Source organism: Arvicanthis niloticus, chromosome 16 (assembly GCF_011762505.2).
Source record: "Arvicanthis niloticus isolate mArvNil1 chromosome 16, mArvNil1.pat.X, whole genome shotgun sequence".
NCBI lineage: Eukaryota > Metazoa > Chordata > Mammalia > Rodentia > Muridae > Arvicanthis > Arvicanthis niloticus.
The window spans coordinates 25,203,938-25,228,377 of NC_047673.1; the positions used below are offsets into that span (position 1 = coordinate 25,203,938).

Genomic DNA, 24,440 nt, shown 5'->3' on the forward strand with positions numbered 1-24,440 from the left:
AGGATTGGGTGCCTTTGTTTATGTGTTTATCAGCAGTGGGAAAATCTAGCTGTCCATGCATGCAGGCATCTCTACTACTCAGCTGTACCCATGACCTAAAAGGCTTGATTTATTTGTTTTCTACATTTTTTTTTTTTTTTGGTTTGGTTTTTCTTTTGTTTTGAGACAGAGTTTCACCGTGTAGATCTGCTGGCCTGGAACTCACTGTATAGAAGAGGCCAACATCAAACTCACAAAGATCTGCCTGCCTCTGCCTCTCAGGTGTTTTCTGTATGTTTAGTGTGTATTTATTTTACAAAATAATGGGATAGTGCTAGAACATTTTTATGCATGCATCATGTGGACTTGAGTGTTCTCACTTTTCGATTAACCTGTCTCTCCCTACCCCAGCTGCCACAAAAAAAAAAAAAAAAATTTTATAAGAGCAAAAAAAAAATACAATATTTGGCTTAGTTTGTTTTATATGGTGGTCTCTGGTTCTATCAATTTTCCTGAAAATGGCATAATTTTATTTATATTTATGGCTAAGTAAAAAGCTTTGTTGAGCTAGGCATGGTGACACATTCCTTTAATTCCAGACTTCAGGAGCAGAGGCAGGCAGTTATCAGACTTCAAGGTCAACCTGTTCTACAGAGGGAGGTCCAGGACAGCTACAGCCACACAGAGAAACTGTGTCTTGAAAAACCAAAATGATACTAATAATTATTATTATTATAGCAGCAGTAATAACAAACCCTTTTTTGTGTATATATCAGGTTTCCTTTATCTATGAATGGCCACCTACGATGATTCTGACAGTTGGCTGTTGTGAACAATCATAGATGCTCAGGTACCTTCCTAGTCCCTTGATTTAGAGGTCAGTAAATACACTCTCAGGAGCAGGACGGCTGGGGCACATGGTCGCTTTAGTCTGAGTTTTGCGATCCCCTCTGTAGTGATGTCCACAGTGACTGGACTAATTCACAGTCAGTCACAACACTGTATCGTCTCCACCCCTCCCCCTTTCTCACCAGCATTTATTGTCCTTTTTAAAATTAATTTTTAAAAATTATTAAAATCAGGCTGGGGAGATGGCTCAGTGGTTAAGAGCACTGTCTGCTCTTCCAGAGGTCCTGAGTTCAATTCCCAGCAACAACATGGTGGCTCACAGCCATCTGTAATGGGGTCTGTTACCCTCTTCTGGCATAGAAGCAGAACTATACTGGAAACATAATAAATAAATCTTTAAAAAATTATTAAAATCATAATATAATTTACATTATTTCCTTCCATCCCTCCAAACCTTCCCTTGCTCTCTTTCAAATTTGTGGCTTCTTTCTCTTTCATTAATAATGTTACACATTAATTGTGTGTGTGTGTAAAATGGTCACTATAATATATATATATTATTATATATAACTACATATATATAGTTATATAGGCTGTGTGTATGCTTTCAGGGCTGACCACTTGGTATTGGGTAACCAATACATGTGCTCTTCCCTGGGGAAGACTATTTTTCCCATTCTCATGTTTTTTTGATGTTTGTTTGTTGTTTGTTTGTTGAGATAGTATCTTTCTACATAGTCCTGATTGTCCTGGAACTCACTGTGTACACCAGGCTGAACTCAAACTCACAGATCCACCTGTCTCTGCCTCCTAAGTGCTAGGACTAAAGGTGTGTGCCACTAGACCAACCCCTCCCAGTTTTCTATCTAGTGAGAGCCCTTCCTTTCATTTGTGATTCCCTCCAGGCTAAGGGTGTTCAGTGTCTTCTTGTACACCTTTGTCTATCTGCACATCTTTGAGAACTATCTGTTCAAAGGGCTTACCCATTTGTGGGATGCTTTGCTTTTTCTCTTTGTTTGGTTTTTGGAGTTCTCTATAGATTCTAGACATTGGCCTCCTGTCGGGTGCTGGCTGGAAGGTTTTCTCTCTTCCTATAGCCTGTCATCATCTCACTGTTGATTTATTTGCTGCTTGGAAGACTTCTGATTCCTGACAGCTCCATTGTCAGTCCTCCTATGCCTTTCTGTTCTACTGCAGTCCTGACAGAAAGCGCTTGGCCTATGCTTCTCTGTTCAAGTATCTCCCCCATGTGTTCCTTTAGCACTTTCAAAGATTCAGGCCTTACATTAACCTTTTTGATCTAGTTTGAATTAAGTTTTGAACATGGTGAGGGATAGAGATCTGACTTTACTTTTCTATATGTAGATAGTATTTTACCACCGTTATTTGATTGGGAAGAAAAAAAAAAAAAAGTTGTCTTCTCTCCAATGAGGTGTGTTGGCAGCTTTGTTGAAAAGCAGAAGGCTGTGGGTACCTAAGCTGATCTCCAGATCCTCTGTTCTACTCCACTGGTCTGCTCCAGTACCATGCTGCTTTTGTTACTAAGGCTTTACAGTGTAATTTAAAATCCAGCCTAACTCTTCCATATGAATCTTAGGATTTTTTTTTTTTTTTTTTTTGTACTTCTGTGAAGAATATCTGTTACGAGTAATTTTAAAAGCATACCCTTGTTCTTTGTCTGGTGTCAGCAACGACTATCTCACCCGGCTCCCTTTAGCCCAGAGGAAGGAAACACACTAGAGACTTTTCTATTTTAAAACTAACCAGATAACTCAAAGGCTGGGAGAAGAATATCCTGCCCCATCCTCCTTGGCCTCTGCGCATGGCGGAAACCACAAACTATCAGGATTACATTGACTCTGTAGATCATCTTTGGTAATACAGCAGCTTTTGCTGTATTAATTCTGCCAATCCATGAGCATAAGATATCTTTCTATCGCTGGGCAGTGGTGGTGCACACCTTTAATCCCAGCACTTGGGAGGCAGAGGCAGGCGGGTTTCTGAGTTCGAGGCCAGCCTGGTCTACAGAGTGAGTTCCAGGACAGCCAAGGCTATACAGAAAAACCCTGTCAAAAAAAAAAAAAAAAAAAAGATATCTTTCTATCTTCCAGTACCTTCCCTTCCTCAATTTCTTTCTTTGGTGTTTTAGTTTTCATGAATGGCTTCTTTGAGAGCCTTATACTATTCCCCCACCCCCACCCCCACCCACAAGAGAAACCAAGTGAACTCTCTCTACTTCTTGTGTGCGGATGAAATGTGACCAGCCCCCTGCTGCTCCTATTTCCAGCCTTCCCTGCCTGCTGCCCCCAGCCTTCCCTGCCCGATGCTGTGTCTGCCATACATCAATGGGCTCTCCCTCTGGAACTGTGTTCATAGCTAAGCGTGTAATGACCCTCAGAAAGGATTTTTGGACTTGGGCTTTAGAGCAAGCCTGGAACTGCTGAGACCTCGGAAATTCTTACAGAACACTGCTTTTGAACTAGAAGCTGGACTAGGGAGCCTTTGCAGGCCAGTCATGGAATGAGGGAATGAGAGACACATGTTTAAATCTTAGCTCTCAAACCTTGATTAAAGTAGAGAGTGTGGAGTCTTCTCCTTCTTCTTCTTCTCCTCCTCCTCCTTCTTCTTCTTTTTTTTTTTTTTTTTGGTTTTTCAAGACAGGGTTTCTCTGTGTAGCCCTGGCTGTCCTGGAACTCACTCTGTAGACCAGGCTGGCCTCAAACTCAGAAATCTGCCTCTGCCTCTCTGCCTCTGCCTCTCTGCCTCTGCCTCTCTGCCTCTGCCTCTCTGCCTCTGCCTCTCTGCCTCTGCCTCTCTGCCTCTGCCTCTCTGCCTCTGCCTCTGCCTCTGCCTCCCAAGGGCTGGGATTAAAGGCATACGCCACTACCACCCGGCAAGATTGTGAAGTCTTTAGGATGGAGACTCTAGTGGAAACTTTGATTTGTTAGGGACATTCTCAAAGGGCATTGTGGGATACCAGGCTGTAGCTGAAAGAAACCCTGAGTGAACAAAGTCCTGAGAGTATTTGTATTATTGACATGGGCACAGTTATCCCAAGGACAAAGGCCTCAGGCCCATGGGAATATGGCAAAGTCTTTTCCCATCCTTATGGGTCAGGCTTGAAATTGGCAAAACCTTCTTCCCCTGGGCCAAGTATAAGTATTTTGGGACAATTGATTAGTGTGTATAAAAACTAGCAACTGTGGCTTCTTCCCCTGGGAAATTTACAGCCTGAGACTCCCAGTCTACAGAGACCTCCTACCAATGCTAGCTAAGCCCCACCCCTGTACTAGACAGAATAAACACGCTGAGGTTCTGGGTTGCACAGATAGTAGATAGGGCTCCATCAGATCACACAGCCTGGACTCCTGCTTTTCTCTGTTTATATTACTGTGTCTACGTTTTTTTGTTTGTTTGTTTGTTTGTTTGTTTGTTTTTAGTGTCTCTTCTTTTCTTCATTCTTACCATATCTAATCAGGGTTCCTGGACCAAGGTGGGGGGTCTAGTGGGGATTTCAATTTATTAGGGACACACACTCTAAAAATGAATTGTGGGATTCTGTTCTCTTCCTTCATAGTCATGAGAAGAGCAGCTTATACTGCCCATGTTTCTACCTTGATACACTGTTTATTCCCCAGCTTCAAAAATCAATGACACCATGGATCATGCACTTTTGAAACATACATATATATATATATATATATATATATATATATATATATATTACACATTATGTTAACATATAATAATATATAATATTATAATATATAATCTATTTTATTTATATATGGGGGGAGGGGAGCTGCTCCATTATTCCATCTGAATTTAAAGAAAACATAAACCAGAAATTGTGGGGGTTAAAATAAAACATTCAGTAGGCAATGGTGGCACATGCCTGTAATCCCAGCACTTGGGAGGCAAAGGCAGGCAGATCTCTGAGTTCGAGGCCAGCCTGGTCTACAGAGTGAGTTCCAGGACAGCCAGGGCTACACAGAGAAACCCTGTCTTGAAAAACCAAACAAACAAACAAAACATTCTCACTTCTTTCGTATTCAGATGACAAGCCTCAGAATGAGAAGTGGCCTAGGGCTTGCTAGCCACCATCAGGAGAGCAACCACAGCCATGGGTAGACTTGGTGGCAAGGATGCTGGTGGAGGATACTCTGGTAGGCAGCTTCCACAGAAGTCCACAGTCACTTTTGGTACTTCCGTGTCCTGTGCAATCGCCTCCCTGTTAGCATCAGCTGCACTGACTGTCTTCTAATGGACCCAGTGCCACAAGGGTGTTTCCATGTCCCTTATTGCTCTCTTCCTTGCTGACTTTGGTGAAAGCCAGCTGTCGTGCTATAAATGCCCAAGGAACTGTGGCCCTCCATCTAAGAGTCAAAGAGAGGAGCTGCCTTCAGCATCTCTTGTCTCTCCCAGACCCCCATCCTGCCAGGACCAGACGTGTGTGAGTAAAGGTGGACCTTGGTTCTCCTTTTTTTTTTTTTTTTTTTTTTTGGTCTTTTGAGACAGGGACCTTAGTTCTCCTTAAGTGGGTGGGGCCTGTATTTGAAACTTGTTATGGATTAGAGGGCTGTGACCTCCCCCAAAACTCATAAACCCCTAAACTCCAAGATGATAATATTAACAGTAAGTCAATTCCTCAGGAGGAAGTAGAGTCAGATGAGGTAGGAGGGTGTCTACTCTGCAGTGGAGTTAATGTCCTTATGCATACCTTATGCTATAAGAAGACATATATGTCTCTTCTCTGTCTTTGTTCATTCTGTCTATCTGTCTGTCTGTCTGTCTATCTATCTACTATTTATCTAGCTTTTATCTGTCATCTATCTTCGAACTTCTATGTATCAATCATCTGTCTTTTTTATCAATCATCTATCTATCTCTGTCTTTTTTTCCTGTCATAGAGAGGAAATGTGACCATCTACAGCTAAAAAGAGGGTCCGAACCAGGAACAAATTTTTCTTGCACCTTGATTTTAGAATTGCCATCCACCAGGTGTGTGAGAAATGACTGCCGTTTAAGCCATGCAGTGCTTCCTTATGACGACCTGCATTAAGCCAGAAGTTGATAAAAGAAATCGCTTGCTGCCATAATTGATAGTTAGAAGTGTAGGGATATCTTGGGGCCAATGAATGGGTAGAGAGAAGAGTTTGGATGTACATGCAACAAAAAGTCAGTATTTCTGTGAGTCACCAAAGGTGATTCTGATGGTGGCTGAGAAAGAACAGAAGGCTGTCAACGTTTCTGTCAATCATCTTAGATAACGCATAAGGAAGCCTTAACAGAATGTTAAGCTAAACAGACAGGAAAGACCGTTCTAATAAAGTCTCAGATGGCAAGAGAGCCAGTTCAGGGAAATGTGCAAGTTCAGACTTTAAGAACTTAACTGAACTGTCCCCTGAAGTGTGAGGTGGAAATGTTAAGGAAAAAGCACATTGTGAAGCTGGCAAGATGGCTCAGTGGGTAAAATGCATGCTGGGTAAACTTGAGGACTTTAATTCAATTCCCAAAAGGGGGCAGGGCTAGGTGTGAATACCCCCATCTGTAGCCACAACACTGGCCTGCTGGGAAAGACAGGGACTAGCCTGATCCTCAGAGCTTGCTGGCATGAAGATTTCAACAACTGGTGAGCTCCAGGTTAAGTGGAGAGGTCCTGTCTCCAACAACAAAAAACATGGGCTGAGCATGGTGACGCACACCTTTAATCCTAGCAGGTAGAGGCATGTGAAAAGCCAGTCTTGCCTTGGTGAGTTCAAGCCAGCCAGGGCTACATAGTGAGAGCCAGTCTCAACCAACCAACCAACCAAACAAACAAACATAAATGATAAGGTTAAAATAAATAAAAGGGCCAGTGGAGTGCACTTGGGAGGCAGAGGCAGGTAGATCTCTGTGAGTTCGAGGCCAGCCTGGTCTAGAGAGGAAGTTCCAGGACTACTATAAAGAGAAACCTATCTCAAAATAAAACAAATGAACAAACAAACAACAACAAAAACCCATACAAACAAATCAAAGGAAGACCCCAAAGGTAATTCATAGGTCCAGGCCAACCAGGGCTATATAGTGAGATCTGACTCAAATAAATAGTAAGTAACTGTTAAAAAATATAAATAAAAGAAAAAAAGATCCCAAAGGTAATTCACAAGTCATCAGAGCTGCCTCTCACAGGGAAGAAGCAGTCTGTGTTGGGGAGGACACTGATGGAGCTGTCTAATGGGCCCTTGCAGGAAGTTTCTTGGGTGGGCTCTCCAGAGCTGAACAGATGGAACCCATTACAAAGCTGGACCCCAGGGTCTCCAGAGGGCTGGACTACAACCCCATAGGATTATTGTTTTCTATTTCATTTTTGGTTTGGTTTTCTGTTTTGTTTTTCCAACACAGGGTTTCTTTGTGTAGCCCTGGCTATCCTGGAACTAGCTCTGTAGACCAGCCTGCCTCGAACTGACAGAGATCTATCTGCTTCTGCCTCCTAAAAGGCATGTAACACCAACTCCGGGCTTGTTTTGTTTTTGTAAGGCAGCGTATCACAATGTAGCCTTTGCTGTACTGGAACGCACAATGTAAACCTGGCTGGCTTTGAACTCACAGAAATCCATCTGCTGGGATTAAAAGTATGTGCCACCACACCTAGCTACCGTTTCATTCTTGAAATAAGGTTTCCTGTAGCCAGGGCTAGCTTTGGACATTGTATATAGCCAAGAATGAACCTCGACCTTCTAATCTACCAGCCTCCTCCTCTATTGGATTAGAGTGTGTTACCACACCCACTTTACGTGCTGCTGGGGAGTGAACTCAGGGTTCCGTGCATTCCAGGCTGAGCTGCATTTGACCATCCAGTAGGATGATTAAACCATAGTAGCATTTAGTATTTGAACTTGGTCTTGGCCCGCCACTCCTTTCTTCCATTCTGTCTTTTTCCTTTGGAGTGAACAATGTCTTTACTCTTCTGTCCAGCTATCAAGAAGCATATAATTTACCCAGTTTTACAGGCAAGCTGGTAGATTGGAATTTGGCCTCAGCATGGATTGTACCTTGAGTCTTACCCATATCAGGTTTAGATGGTATATACTCAATACTTCAGACTTCAGAACCCTTGCTGGGGTGAGTTAAGGAAGACTTTACATACTTGATTTGGGACTTTACATGCTAATTTGGGACGGGATGAACATATTTCATACATGGGATAGAAGTGAATTTTGTGGGGTTAATGACTGAATCAAGACACTTAGTTTCAATTCTGGAGACCTGAGGTGGCTACATCCACGTATAAATAATACAGCTACAGCATCCCTTAGTAGCAGAAACTGAGTGTCATAAACTTTTGGGGTAACCTGTTGGGCAGAAATAGGTAAACTCGTACCTTAAAGGATTTAAGGTGGTAAATTTGAGTTGTATGTAACAGCAATTCATTCAGTCAAGTGCATTTAGTAGGTGATTTGTCACTGTATAAACATACAGCTACAGCATCCCTTAGTGGTAAAATTTTATCAGACCCCAGTCATAAATGGGGCCCATCATTGACCAAAAGTATGGCACATGACTTTGTCACATAGATCAACTAGACAGTAAGTTTACTAAATATCTAAAAGTTGTTGCCTCTTGGTGGTCAAACATGCCTACAGCAAGGGATGGTCTGTTTTGGAAAGAAAGAAGACCTTGGATTTTGGTATACGAGGGATTTAAATTCTAAGACACCTGTGGCTTTTTAAGAATCTCACTTTTTGTTTGTTTTTTTTCTTTCTTTCTTTCTTTTTTTCTAGACAGGGTTTCTCTGTGTAGCCCTGGCTGTCCTGGCACTCGATCTATAGACCAGACTGGCCTTGAACTCACATTCACCTGCCTCTGCAGCCAGAGCACTAGGATTAAGTGTGTGAGCCACCACTGCCTGCATTTTTAAGGATCTCTATGGGCACACATTGGCATAGAGACTGCTCATACTATGAAGCAGCTTTGGAAGCCACCTCTACAGCCAGGAAGAATCTGTAATTATTGGCTATTTCTCAGAAGACTGATCAAAGAACCACTGAGAGTCATTCTGAGAGCAGGAGAGGCCTAGATAAAGAACCAGTGTTACTGAACTCAATGGATTGCAGAATTCCTGGGGGCTAGTTTCTTCCACGTCTCTTGGCTTTTATCCCCTTGACACCTCTGTCCACCTTTTTTTTTTTTTTGGTTTTTCGAGACAGGGTTTCTCTGTGTCCTGGCTGTCCTGGAACTCACTCTGTAGACCAGGCTGGCCTCGAACTCAGAAATCCGCCTGTCTCTGCCTCTCAAGTGCTGGGATTAAAGGCATGCGCCACCACCGCCCGGCTGTCTGTCCACCTTTTAAGACTGAATCTTGCTTTCTATCTGAGGCTGGCTTCAAACTCACAATCCTGCTACTTCAGGTTCCCAAGTGCTAAGATTATAAACATGCAGTTTCATTAAAGTTTCTATTAAGTATTTTTTATCCTTAATGTATTTTGTTTGATGTTGAATGTATGAAGATCCCCCTTCCAGTCAAACAATCTGATAATATGTAAGTCCCTAGGTTCCTGCATCGGCAAACAGAAATCCTAGGCCATAGTTCACAGAGCTGTGTGTGAGTCAAGGAGCCACAGCCAAGAAGCCAGCCGTGCTTGTGCTTGGATCTGATTTAGGTGAAGATATTTTATCTTTTATTTTTATGAAGATATTTGTGGGATTGATGACTATTTCTTGTGTAGAAAGAGACTGAATTATTTTAGGTTTTGTAGGACATATATGTAACCCTATTGTTTTCTTTGATTTTATAATCCTTTAGCAAATATGAAAGCCATTTTGTCCCAGAGCCTACATAAAAGTAAGCCACAGGATGGACTTAGCTTTTATGATTTTATCATTCCCAGCATAGATCACAAGCTGGTTCATGATAGAATGAGCTTCATTGGTGTCTTGGAGGAGGGAAGTGCAGTTTTCATATGGAAGGGTATTCACTGTGATCATACAATGAATAGTGGAGGCTAGTCTTCCAAATAGTTCACCACAAGGCACATGCACACACACACCACATACCACATACACACACACACACCCCCCACATTCCCCCACACATACCTCCCTCCCCCCCACACCACACACCATGAAACATATACACACACACACACACACACACACCATTCTTGCAAACAAGAGGGAACTTAGAGGCTGTAGAGACAGCTGAGCACGTTAGAGCACTTGGAAAGGACATGGGTTCAGTTCCCAGCACCCACAGACTCACCACCGCCTATAACTCTAATCCCATGGACTCTGACTTTTACACACACTGCACACACATGGTACATGTAAACAAAAATAATAAAATCTTTTTTGTTAAAGAAAGATACACAGAACTTATGTGCTCTTCCTTGAAGCTGGGCTGGACCTATAAGTACTTTACCCAGTCAAATGTAGAGGAAGAGGCATTCTGGGAATTGTAAGCCTAGGCATTCTAAAATCCTGGTAGCTTCTATTTCCTTCCCCCTGGAACTGAGCCTCTCCATAATGGAAAGACCAGTCGGTCACCTGGAGAGGCCTACCTGTGGGAAATTAAAACACTATGGCTATCCCCAAGGCTTCATTTCAGTCTCCTGTCTACAGGCCACCAGTCAGTCCACCATCTTGGAGGCACCACCCAGCCGATGCACCATGACACAGAGAAAAGTTAGGTGCTCAGATGCCTACAAATAACTTATTGTTTCAAACCACCATGTTTGGGGGTAGTTATTTATGTAGCACTAGAAGACAGGAACAATGTAAGCAAGGCCCCGGAAATCAGGAATTATCTGGCATTTTCAGGCATCTAAGCCTGACATAAGAATTAGATCTAGGGGCTGGAGAGATGGTTAAGAGCACTGCCTACTCTTCCAGAGGTCCTAAGTTCAATTCCCAGCAACCACATGGTGGCTCACAACCATCTGTAATGGGATCTGGTGCCCTCTTCTGGTGTGTCTGAAGATAGCTACAGTGTACTCATATACATAAAATAAAGAAATACATCTTTTTAAAATTAAAAAAAGTAAAAAGGAATTAGATCTATAAAACAACAAATGCTATTTACAGCATTAACTTTCCTTTGAAAGACAGCAAAACGCTGTTACATAAAATGGAAGTTACAGAATGATGTTGATATTAAGTTCAAAGGAATATTTCATTCTATAAGCTCATTATAAGTTCAGAGCAACAGGTTTTACATGATCTTACCTTATCATAGTGCACACCTGTGGCTTTATCCCTGGACCTAAATGTTTTTCCTAGAACACAAATTTGTCCCAAGTCTATTTCTCTTTTTAGTGTGATTATAAAAGCTCACTGTATTTCTTAATATGCAGCCTTTATTTACTGTTAGGAGTGGGCACATTCTATTCTTGATTCTAACTTTACTACATCTTTCTAGCAAAGCAACTAAAATCATCTCTAAAAAACTCTCTTCCAGCCGGGCAGTGGTGGCGCACGCCTTTAATCCCAGCACTTGGGAGGCAGAGGCAGGTGGATTTCTGAGTTCGAGGCCAGCCTGGTCTACAGAGTGAGTTCCAGGACAGCCAGGGCTATATAGAGAAACCCTGTCTCCAAAAAAAAAAAAAAAAAAAAAAAAAAAAAGTTCTGGAGTCAATTCTCTCCTTCTACCCTGCTGGGACTTCCAACATTTGAACTCAGATCGTAGAACTTTCGTGAGTGGGCAGAGAGCACATTCACCTACCGAGCTGTCTCCCTGGCCTCAGCTCAGCTCCTTTCTAATGCGCATGCCCGCTGCCACTTCTCCAGCCTTAGCAAGCTTAGCAAGACTCCTACCAGTGGCTGTCTAGGAACTTAGAGGTCTTCAGCGGAGCACAGTTGATCTGCGGGTCGCCTTCCTGGTTGTCATTTGTCTAAGACTTCCAGTCAAACAATCTGATAATATGTAACTCCCTAGGTTCCTGCATCTGCAAACAGAAATCCTAGGCCATAGTTCACAGAGCTGTGTGTGAGTCAAGGAACCACAGCCAAGAAGCCAGCCATGCTTGTGCTTGGATCTCACAGAGCTGTGTGTGAGTCAAGGAACCACAGCCAAGAAGCCAGCCATGCTTGTGCTTGGATCTGATTTAACCCCTTAGCCATCTCTCCAGCCCAGGCATCCATTTTTGTAACATGGGCAGTAACAAAAGGCTGAAGTACTTGTTGATACCTCTAATAAAAATTGAAGGTTTGATGGCTAAGGAGATGGCTTGGTTGGCAAAGTACTTATCATGCAAACATGCAAACATGAAGACCAGAGTTGAATCCCTAGAACTACATAACAAAACAAAACTCACGCCCCAAAACAGATATGGCGGTATGCAACTTTAATTTTTTTCAAAGCCTACTTTTAATGATGGTTCTTAAATGCTTTAATCTCCCTTCTAGCCCTCCACCCACCAGAGGTAGTGTAAAAGCAAGGATACAGGGGAAGTGGACCTGTTTAGAAATGGTTCTTTGGAGCAAATTCCATCTTCGTTGTCAGGAGATCAGCAGTTCAGTTCACAGTAGCGGCAGCTGGATCCACTCGCAAACACTTCATGGATACACCAGCAGTCAAGTTTGGTGGAGTTGGGGTAGCAAATACAAATCAGCAGCAGTGGCGTGACCTAGCCAGAGGCAGCCAGGCCTCAGCCGAATTGGCACAAGTCAGCAGGAGGGATTTGGACCAGCAGGGACAGTAGGAGTTCTTGGCTGTGCCTCTCTCAGTGAAGTGAAGATCAGTGAAGATGCAAGACCAACAAGCACCGCGCAACTAAGTTCTACAATCAACCCTCCGCCATAGTTCACTGAGTCCTGTTTATACTCCCTCCAAACATCAGGTGCCCTCCACGGGTCTTGCCTCAGCATGTGCATCTGTCTCAGCTGACATCACTCTACCACATGGCCCAAGTCCAAGGAAGCAGCAAAAAGCTGCAGCACACCAGCAGGTTTTTGGCCTGTTTCTCTCTATGGGGTCCTGGCAAATACAGCTCAACTACACAATGTAAGGTGGACCAATACATGTGTGTTGTTAGCAAAGAATCCTTCATCATGTGTCCTTTCAGATGCTGGCTTTAACAGAACATCTTTTCACCTGTGTCTGCTTCAGCGCAATGTTCCTTCACCAGTCTGCCTCAGCTTTTCACCTGTGTCCACTTCAGGGAAGCATTCCTTCGTACGTTTGCCTTGACTTTCCAAAGAACCCTTATGTTTCCACGTCAGTGGTATGTACCTGTGCTAGGGAAACAGAAACAGGAAGATCCCTGGAGATTTCTTGTCACACATTTGTCACAAGCCCTAAGCCAAGTTGTGGTGGTTTGAATAGGTATGGCTTCCATAGACTCATGTGTTTGAATGTTTGGCCCATAGGGAGTGGCATTATTAGGAGGTGGAACCTTTTGGCATAGGTGTGGCCTTGTTGGAGGAACTGTGTCACTGTGGGGGTGGGCTTTGAGGTCTCCTATGCTCAAACTATTCCCACCCAGTGTGGCGCACAGTCTTCTGCTGCCTGCTGATCTGGTGTAGAACTCTCAGCTGCTTCTCCAGCACAGTGTCTGCCTTCATGCCACTATGCTTCTCCACGTGGCCATAATGTTCTAAATCTCTAAAACTGTAAGCCAGCCCCAATGAAATGTTTTCCTTTATAAGAGTTGCTGTGGTCATGGTGTCTCTTCACAGCAATGAAACCCTCGCTAAGATACCAGTGAAAGATCTCCCCGCCCCAGAAAAGTGGACGACTCCTCTAAAACAACTTACTGTATTTTGCTCTAGCTTCTACAAGCATGCGTGTGCACACAAACACATACACACAGAGAGATATGAATACATACCAAGTTACATGTTTTAGAAATGAGTTAAATATGAGGCTGAGCCGGGCAGTGGTGGCACATGCCTTTAATTCCAGCACTTGGGAGGCAGAGGCAGGTGGATTTTTGAGTTCAAGGCCAGCCTGGTCTACAGAGTGAGTTCCAGGACAGCCAGGGCTACACAAAGAAACCCTGTCTTAAAAAACCAAAAAAAAAAAAAAAAAAGAGGCTGAGCTGGAGAGACAATATGAAAAATGGGTTGAGATCAAGTTTTTTTTTTTTTTTTTTTTTTTTTTTTTTTGTGGTACCTTCAAGGTAGGTGACCCTAGTTATGAAATTACACTGAATTTGGAAGTGGATGTCATCTCTTGTTGTTTTCAAGCTTAGATTCAGTTCTCTCCTTTAAAAAAAAAGATTTACTTAATGTATATGAGTATATACTCATATATGAGTATGATATGTTCATGCACACTAGAAGAGGGCATCAGATCCCATTACAGACGGTTGTGAGTCACCATGTGGTGCTGGGAATTGAACTCAGGACCTCTGGATGAACAGCCAGTGCTCTTAACCACTGAGCCATCTCTCCAGCCCCAGATGCAGTTTTCATAATTAGGAACCAGGCTGGTGAACCCTGCTGACCTCTAATGTCCAGAGCTCCTGTCTAGGCCATCCAAGAGCCAGCACAATAGTGTTGCTATTAGTTAATGACAGGCTTATGCTACCCGCCTGAGTTCACTTGATCCTTCTGCTTCAGCCTCCCCAGTAAAACTATAGGCAGGCACCACTATGCCTCACCAACACTTATTTTCTGTTTTTCAGATTATTTACTTATTTAATGTATTAGTGCACTGCTGCATGTACACCCACATGTCAGAGGAGGGCATAAGACGCTCTTATACATGGTCGTGAGCCACCATGTGGTTGCTAGGAATTGAACTCAGGACCTCTGGAAGAACAGTCAGTGCTCTTGACCTCTGAGCCATCTCACCACATACTTATTTTAACAGAGGTACGAACTGAAGTGTGTCTGTAAGTTGCCAGTTCATAAACCTTGATTGATATGTTTGCACATGACCAGCCACGTGAAATAAATTCCCCATAAGCTCTGTCTCTACAGAGCACCATGTGGTGCTAAAATAGAGCCTGCTTCTCTGGAGAGCCGCTCAGCCAAGGACACAGCGTGCTTTCTTAATGGTGGAGAACAGCCATCCAATGGAAAGGAATGCCTTTTAGTTGAAGAGGTTAAGTATAATGATTCTCTTTTTTTAAAAAAACTTCCAGGTGGATAAATTTAGGAACTAAAACCCATTTTGAGAATATCCCCAGGGTCCAGGTTTTTGGTACTACTTTTTTTGTATTGGATTTTGAACTATGTGTGACTGTGGTCACTTTAAACTCTTTTGTTGTTGTTGTTTTCAAGACAGGACATCATCTCTGGGTAGCCATGGCTGTCCTGAACCTTACTCTGTAGACCAGGCTGGCCTGGAACTTACTCTGTAGACCAAGCTGGCCTGGAACTCAGAGATCTGCCTGCCTTGGCCTCCTGAATGCTGGGATTAAAGGTGTGCACCACCACTGTCCAGCAAATTTTGATTGATTTTCAGTAAATCATTGTTTTTGTCCAAGTAACCATAGTGATATGGACTTTATTAGGTCTACCTCTCAATTGACCTATTTCTGTTATATTTTGGATAATTAATGAAAATTTATTTCTTTTATTTTTTTTAAAGAGAATGATGATGGTGATGATGATGCTTAAGATAACAGTGATAAGGATGATTAATGGGCTTGTGTGCCAGGTGTGGGCAGGGAACTGGAGAGGCCAGAAGGAGCGGGTGCTGGATGCCTTGCAGCATAGAGTTACAGGCACCAAAGGTTCCCAGCACCAAGTGTTCTTAACTACCAAAGCATCTCTCTAGCCCCTACCATGTTTTGTTTTTGTTGTTTTATTTTGTTTGTGATAGTCCTGCTAAATAGCCTGGGCCAGCCTTGAACTCACAGTAATCCCCCTGCCTCAGCCTCCTAAAGTCTATCACAACAAATGGAGGCCACACCACACTTGGCTATTCAATGAGAATGTTATTTTCAGTCATGGCTTGAACAGGAGATAATGATGTTACGTAACCTTCTTGTGGTCTTATGTTTTGTTTTGTTTTTTTCTTCTTTAGCTTAAAGAGTTTTCTTTTACCTGTTTGCCAGGAAGTATCCTCTCTGCCTGTGGTGGTTTGAATATGCTTGGCCTTGGGAGTAGAACTATTTAGAGGTGTGGCCTTGTTGGAGTGGGTGTGGCCTTGTTAAAGTAGGCGTGTCACTGTTGGTGTGGACTTTAAGACCTTCATCCTAACCACATAGGAACCAGTCTGTTCCTAGCAGTCTTCAGATGAAGATGTAGAACTCTCAGCTCCTCCTGCACCATGCCTGCCTGGATGCTGTGATGGATAAAGGACCTCTGAACCTGTAAGCCAGCCCCAATTAAATGCTGCCCTTATAAGAGTTGCCTTGGTCATGGTGTCTGTTCATAGCATTAAAACCCTAACTAAGATACCCCCCATTGGCTACAATTTGCAGCACTCTTCTCTGATGCCCTCTCCCCCCGCACCCCCCAACTCTGGCTTTCTTCTGCTTGTGATTTGTTTCTTTTTACTTTTCACTGGAAACAATTTGAAAGTTATAAGGTTAAAAAAAAAAAAAAAAAAGAAGCCAGAGTAGTACAGGGAACTCTCAAAAGCTGTTCTAAGGGACACCATGATGTTTAGCAATGGTCTCAGACATGTCCTTGAAGCTAAAGGAGCTGGACCAGGGCCATGCATGTGCCTCCTTGTTTCTCTCTAACACAGCATAGCTTCATAGTAACTTCATACACCATCCTTCAGCTGGGCTTCTCTGATGTTTCTCTCTTCATGACTGAAGTGAGGCTGTGCATTTTTTGGTAGGATTGTCACCAAAGTGGCAGCCTTTCTTAGTGTATCCCCCCACAGACAGCCTATGCTGTCAGTTTGCCAGAAAATGATGCTTAATACTGTTTTACTGCCAAAGCAACATTGTTTTTCCTTTGGGAATTAAAAACTGCTTTGTAGGCGAACCTTTGAGGCCATGCAAATATTATTTCCCTTCCAATTCTTGCTTCCCAGTTTAAGCATGTTGCATGCCTGGATCATTACTACCACAATTGACGTGTAACAATGTTCTAATTCTAGTGCCACCAATTCATTTGTGCTCAATAGTCAGCACTTGACTTTGAAGAGGAGCTTGTAGAGAGAGGACGAGGGTCAGCGGTGGAACTCTGCGTTCTGTTCTTGACACCACAAGAAGAAACAAACAAAAAGAATTCTCTTTCTCCATCTACTCAACTTTCATTTATTTATTTTTAAAGATTTGATTGATTTTATTTATGTATGTGCCTCTGGCTGGGTATGTGCTCATGAGTGCCTGAGGAGGTCAAAGGGATCAGATCCCCTGGTCTGGGATTTATAAGTCATTGTGAGCTGCCCAATGCACTTGAGACCTCTGTAAAAATAGTTTATATCCTTAACCACTGAACTATCTCTTCAGCCTCTTCACTCTTCTATACGTATCTCTGTGGATTCATGTTTTATTCAATGGAATGAAATCGTCATCAATTTGAATGCTCAAATTGTTGCAGCTTTGGGCCAGTGCAATGCTCACCCAAGCTGCCTCCTGGTCCTTTCGACATATCCCGTCAGTGACTAGAACTTCCTTCCTATCTGCTGTAACGAGATGCTGTAGACTCATCTTGCATCTTCCATCCTCGATCCTTGAACCAGCCATTTCCCCAGAGGACAACGGGAATGGCTTTAGATACCAGTATCTGAGACCACCCTAGCAGACAGAGCAAGGCAATGGTGCACATGTGATGTTTAAGAACTTAAGAGATTTGCAGAGCTCCGTGAGTAGTCTTTCACTGTGAAAAGGTGCACGTGAAGTTAAAAGAACAGAGGACTCATTTGAATGAGAGAACAAGATAATAGTTGACTCTCACATCCCAATATGAGTTAAGAGACTAGCATTTACATCATTTCTACCCAAAGATGCTAAAAATATGAAGACCACCTCTCTCTTTCTCTCTCTCTCTCTCTCTCTCTCTCTCTCTCTCTCTCTCTCTCTCTCTTAGGATAGGGCTTGGTCTTATTAGTGCTGGGTCTGTGTCTACCCTTATATATCATGGACCCACCAGTGGGTATCCCGCAGGTAGAGAAGAACTCCGAGGTAGAGAACTCACACACAGCAGAAGGCTAGAGGCAGGGTGGTACTGGGATATTCCTTGAGGCATTGATAAAATGACTCCCTATTTGTGGTGAGGAAGAAGCTAGCTCATCCTGTTCATTTGTTAGTCACAGTAGCAGGGTGGGAAAGGACAAAAGGGGGCTGCTAGGAATCAAGTTCCTATGGAGGAGGCTCAGCCCAGTCTCTTGTCCCTCTCAATTTGGGGAATTTGGGATAGGGAATAAGAAGGCATATAGAGGGTGTGACAGAGAAAACTTACAAGACAGAAGACACGAGTAGGTTACGTTCTGGTCCTGTGGAAGGCAGGGTCGGGTAAAGTGGGGGTGATGTTGGGCCCAACTTTATCTGGGTCCTGAGGCTATATGGCATCCCAACCTAGCCTCAGTAAATGAGCATGGTTGAAGATCTTGGTTTTGAAATGCCTACTCTTTTGTGATTCAAAGAATCAGGGTGGCTAAAAATAGCCATGTTTCACCCGATGGATAGTATTTTAAGAATAAAAAAAAAAGATTTATTTTATATACACACACATATATAAATATATAAACATATACATACGTAAATACATAAATACATATACTGTCTCTATCTTCAGACACACCAGAAAAGGGCATCAGATCCCACTACAGATGGTTGTGAGCCACCATGTGGTTGCTGGGAATTGGACTCAGGACCTCTGGAAAAACAGTCAGTGCTCTTAACTGCTGAGCCATCTCTCCAGACCCCCAGGGCAACTCTTATAAGACAAAACATTTAATTGGGGATGGCTTACAGGTTCTGAGATTCAATCCATTATCATCATAGCAGGAAGAACAGCAGTGTTCAGGCAGACATGGTGCTGGAGGAGCTGAGAGTTCTACATCTTCATCCAAAAGAAGCCAGAAGCCGACTGTCTTCAGGCAGCTAGGAGGAGGGTCTCAAAGCTCACCACCTCGGTGACACATTTCCTCCAACAAGGCCACTTCTAATAATGCCACAGCCTGGGTCAAGCATCTCCAAACCACCACACCTATCAAATGTCTAGAACTTTAAACCCTAGACAGAAGTTGCACTGTGAGGAGTAAACAACAGAACACCTCCTTGTGCCATCTTGAAAGCAGCATGGCATCTACAAACAATCCCGTGACTTAGCCATCCCTCTCTGGTCCCAGAAAACGCCAAAGTCACAAGTGTACTAATGTAGTACAGACATACATTCAGGCAAAGCACCCAAACACATAAAATAAAATAAAGTTAATAATAGTGATGATGATGATAATAATGATAATAATAATAGCCAGGTATGGTGCTAGAACTTGTAATTCTAGAGTCAAGGAGGCAGGGGCAGGTGGATCCTTATGGCTCACTGGCCAGCCTGCCTTAGTGAGCTCCAGGTCAGTGAGAAACCTTGTCTCTAAAAACAAGGTGGAAAACAACAACAACAAAAACGGGCGGTGGTGGTGCTCACCTTTAACCCCAGCACTCATGAACTCATGAGGCAGAGGCAGCGCGGATCTCTGTGAGTTTGAGGCCAACCTGGTCTACAGAGCAAGTTCCAAAAACAACCAAGGACAGTTACACAGAGAAACCCCCATCTCAACAAAACAAACAATAAATCAAACCAACAACCCAAAACAAGGCAGGTGCTCGATCTGGCAGCAGAGACTAAATCAACACTACAGAGAAGATTAGCATGGCTCCTGCTCAAGGGTGATGCACAGCTCCATGAAGCATTCCATATTAAAAAATGAACCAAAACCAACAATAGCAATAAGAAAACAAACCGAGGTAGGTGGGGCCTGAGGGGAAACACCCTAGGCCCTCTCCTGGCCTCTACATGCACATGCACCCACACCTAAACACACACAAAGAACAGGTGGGTAGGCATGAAGAAACCTAGAGCAGTGTGTTTGTAGTGACTTTGTACGGAATACCCGAAGGCTGCAGACAACCCAAATGTTCTTCAGCTTAGGAGTGAGCATTAGATATTTTCTGTTTCTGTGATAGAACACGTGGGTAGGAAAGGGTTATATAACATAAACTTCCATGTTTCAGTTCATCACTGAGGGGAGTCAGGGCCGGTACCCAAGGAGAAATCAGGAGGCAGGAGCTGAGGCAGAGACCATGGAGAAGCAATGTTATTAATTTGTTGTTCATGGCTTGCTTCCTCTATCTATCTATCTATCCATCCATCTGTCATCTATCTATACATTTATCAACTATCTATCTATCTATCAACCCATTGCCTGTCTATCAATAATCTATCTATCTATCTACCTATCTATCTATCCATCCATCTATCTGTCATTTATGTATTTATCATCTATCTATACATTTATCACCTATCTATCAACTATGTATCTATCAACCCATCACCTGTCTATCAATTATTTATCTATCTATCTATCTATCTATCTATCTATCTATCTATCTAATGTTTTTCCATTAGATAGATACACAACGTTTCCTTGTGTAGTCCTGGCTGTCCTAGAACTTGCTCTGTAGCCCAAGCAGGTCTGGAACTCAGAGATCCACCTGCCTCTGCCTCCTGAGTGCTGAGATTAAAAGTAGCCACCCAGCTACATTTGTTTATTTATTTGTTTTAGATTTGGTTGTTTTATTTGACACGGTCTCACTATGAATTCCTGGCCGGCCTGGAATGAATATATATATATATATATATATATATATATATATATATATATATATATATTGGCTGGCTTCAAACTTGAAATTCTCCTGCTTCTGTACCCCTTCCCAACCCCCAACTCCCTTCCCTGTGCTAGGATCAAAGGTGTGATGTGTACCACCATACCCATTACAGCTACCTTTCTTGGTATGAATCCTGTCCCTGGTACCATACCTGCATCGCACACCCCAAAGTCTAATCTCTGTAAGCATGCTTGTCTTTGTGCATTTTAATCAGACAACGGCAAGCATAACCACAGGAAGTCAAGGACCTTCTGTGATCCAGTATATGATATCAATTAACCTCAAAGGCATTTTGTAATGCATTTTGAAAATGGGGTGATAGAAATGTAATGATAGTCTTTATGAAATTGTGTCTACGTACACAAACTACATAGGGATGTAATTTGAAATAAGGTGACATTTGGAGTTAGAGAGATAGCTCAGTGTTAACGTATTTGTTGCAACCATTTACTACAGTTCCTCATGTTGTGGTGACCACAACCATAACGTTATTGTTGTTACTGCTTCATAACTGTAATTTTGCTACTTTTAAAAATTGTAATGTAAGTATGTTTTCTGATGGTCTTAGGTGACCCCTGTGAAAGGGTCAGTCGATCCCCAGAGGAGTCATGACCCACAGGTTGAAAACCACTGTTCGAGACAAAACCAAAATAATATTTTTGTTTTACAAGTTACCCACTCTGAGGTACCTTGCTATACAGTATTATAGAGTCAGTGAGAAAGAGTGAACTCAAATATGAACTGAATTCTGGTGGATTAATAAGAGACCAGAGGACACGTAGGAAGGTTCTTTTATTTTGTGGTGTGCTGGAGAACTGAACCCATGGCCCTATACATAGGGACAGGTGCTCTGCCACCGAGCCTTCTCCCAGGCCTTTTTTTTTTTTTTTTTTTTTTTTTTTTTTTTTGGTGTTTCGAGACAGGGTTTCTCTGTGTAGCCCTGGCTGTCCTGGAACTCACTCTGTAGACCAGCCAGGCTGTCCTGGAACTCAGAAATCCGCCTCTGCCTCTGCCTCCCAAGGGCTGGGATTAAAGGCGAGCACCACCACTGCCCAGCCTCCCAGACTTTCTTAATGCCTTTTGTAATGTGGTTGTAATTGGAATTCCCTATACTGCTTTGGGGTTCTGCCAGCAAGCTGGCCAGAACCAGACACAGTCACTTACTTAACCTTGGCTCTTCACAACATCCAGTCAAATGAACCTCTTTTCTTTATTTGTATCCAGCCTCAGATATTTTGTCATCATAATGAATAAAAGAGACTAAAGGCACTCATGAAGCCAAAGCAAGAGAATAATAATCCAGGACAGCTGGGGCTATATAGAGACTCTGTCTTGGTGAATAAAATGAAATAAAATAAAAAATGAATTAGTGGGTTGTTTTTGTTAAAGCAAGAATGAATGAAACAGAGTAAGAGCAGGCACAGAGCAGCATATCTGTAACCCTGGCACTCAGGGGGCTGAGGCAGGGGGATCACAAGCTTAGGGCAGCCTGAGCTATTTGGCACGACTTTGTCTAAAACAACTACAGTCAATGGATAGATGCACTAATGGAATGTGCTCCAAAGAGAGACATTTGGGGAACTTAAGAGGACCTGCTCTCCAGTGCTTCCTCCTGTTGTCATTGACAGTCTGACTCTTCGGAGCCACACATGCACCAGTGCAGGAAGCCCTGGTACCCAGACGATGATCTCAGGGGAGATGGCCTCATTAAGAGTGGTAAATGTGGACTGAAAGGAAGACGCATGCGCGCCAGGAAATATCGCCGAGGGACAGTGAGGCAGGACGGAGAACAAAGCCACTGTATTGGTTACTCTTTGTTGCTGCAATAAAACTCCCCAAACAAAGGTGACTTATGGAAGAATTTGTCTCGGCTTAAATAAACTGAGACAGGGAGTCCACAAGGGTGAGGGAGGCATTCATGGCTGCCACATGCAGCCGGAGCAGGAAGCTGAGCCGTCTCATTCCCAGATCATCTCTCTCTCATTGAGACAGGTTTATATTCTATAGTCTTGGTTGGATTCTGCCTCTTAGGAAAACTCAAAGAAACTAAAAAAGTACTTAGGACTGAATGAGAGGGGGAAATAACATCACAAGAAGTGAGATGCTGCTGCTGCTGCCATGCTGAGAGACAGATTTATACCTCCAAGAGCACAAGTCAGAAATGAGCAGAGTCAGCTGGTCAGGAGGTTCAGTGGGGAAGGCACCTGCTGCCAAGCCCGAGGATCTGAGTTCCACCCCTAGGTCCACATGGAGGAAGGATAGAACCAGCTCCCAAAAGCTGCCCTCTGACCTCCACATGTGAGGACAGCATGCACGGGATAAATAATACAATAAAAAATGAAAAGACAAAGAAATCATTAGCATGGCACACCTGTAACTGCAGTTCCCTCTTCAAGAAATGAGGCAAGTCAAAAGTAGACCACAAGGAAATGTGGAAGCAATAAAGAAGACAACCAGTCCCGCTGATAGATAGCATCTGTGGTCGCTCCCTTCCAAACCCACGGCTTGATCCTTATCGTGAGAAAAAGATCAGACAAATTCCACAAGAGAAAGCCTATAAAATTCCTGACCGTTACTCCTTAAAAACAAAGTCTGAGAAACAGTCAGAGCCAAGAACCTCGGGATTCACAGCAACTGTGATGTGCGGTCCCAGGTAGGAGCTGGAAAATTGTGGGGGAAATCTAAGTGAGGTTCAGGCTTGAGTTGGTAACGATGTGTTGTTGTGGCTCCCGAACTAAGTGTAGCATCCTCCGAGCCATGGATATTAGAGGAGACAGAGTATATGAAAACTCTAAGGCATTTTCATGTAAACTGTTTTAAATATTTTACATCTCATCTGCCTGAAAAACAAAACAACAACAGAAACTGGCAGGTTCTTCATGCTCAGATAGTTTAATTTGAGAATTATATGAAATAGGTCAAGAGAATCAACACCAGCTTCACACAGCCTCTTCTAGGAAATCGGAAGGAGAGATGTCTTCACTCAGGTCTGACTCAGCACCACTCTGATACCTAAACCAGAGACAGAGGCTACCAAAAAGAATACCAGAAAGCCGGGTGGTGGTGGTGTAACGCCTTTAATCCTACCACTCAGGAGGCAGAGCCAGGCAAATCTCTGTGTTCAAGGCCAGCCTGGTCTACAGAGAGAGTTCCAGGACAGTCAGGGCAGCCAGGGCTACAGAGATAAACCCTGTCTCAATAACAAAACCAAACCAACACACACACACACACACACACACACACACACACACACCCCTCAAAAACCTGGGAAGCAGAGGTAGGTGGAGTTCCTTCTTAGAGATCAACCAGTTGCGGGGTCTGCTTCCTCAAATGTACAAAGAAAATGTCTCCCTTTCCCATTCGTTGCCTTCTCCTAGCGCCAAGCCTCAATGGAAACCCCAGGGGAGGTATCCAGACTTAGGACATGCCAGCCTCTGGCTGACTGCTTCTGAAGACTGGGAAGAGCCTCAGACCACTCTGGGATGCTCTTCTGAGCCTCCGGTGGTACTTATCTCCCACCTGGGGCTGAGGTAGGTATCTGTTCCCTTGGGCGTGTGTCCTTGACGCTTGTGATGGTGGTAGGGGGAGCAAGAGGTGCAGGCCCATGTTGTGCCTACAAAAAGATCTACAAACATCCTTTTGCAGATCTTTGCTCGGGTGAATCTAGAATAGTTGACTTTGGAGTTTCCTGAGAAGTTTGGAGGGCAGGGGAGATGAGATGACTCAGTAAGACCACTTGCTGAAAGTGAGAGAACCTGAGTTCGAAGCCCCAGCACCCACATAAAAGAAGCGTATGGCTGCATGCGCCTATAATCCCTGGGTTGCTGGGCAGAGTTAGAAAGATCCTAGGGAGCTCACTGTCCAACTAGCTTAAAAAGGGCAAGCTCCAGG

General features: G+C 43.3%; 1 non-coding gene across 1 annotated transcript; it reads left to right on the top strand.

Moving 5' to 3' along the window:
- The first annotated feature begins 19,479 nt into the window (after positions 1 to 19,479).
- On the top strand, positions 19,480 to 19,582 carry LOC117722120 (U6 spliceosomal RNA). Its single transcript, XR_004608509.1, has one exon. It is a non-coding gene; the product is annotated as a U6 spliceosomal RNA (small nuclear RNA).
- The last annotated feature ends 4,858 nt before the right edge of the window (positions 19,583 to 24,440 follow it).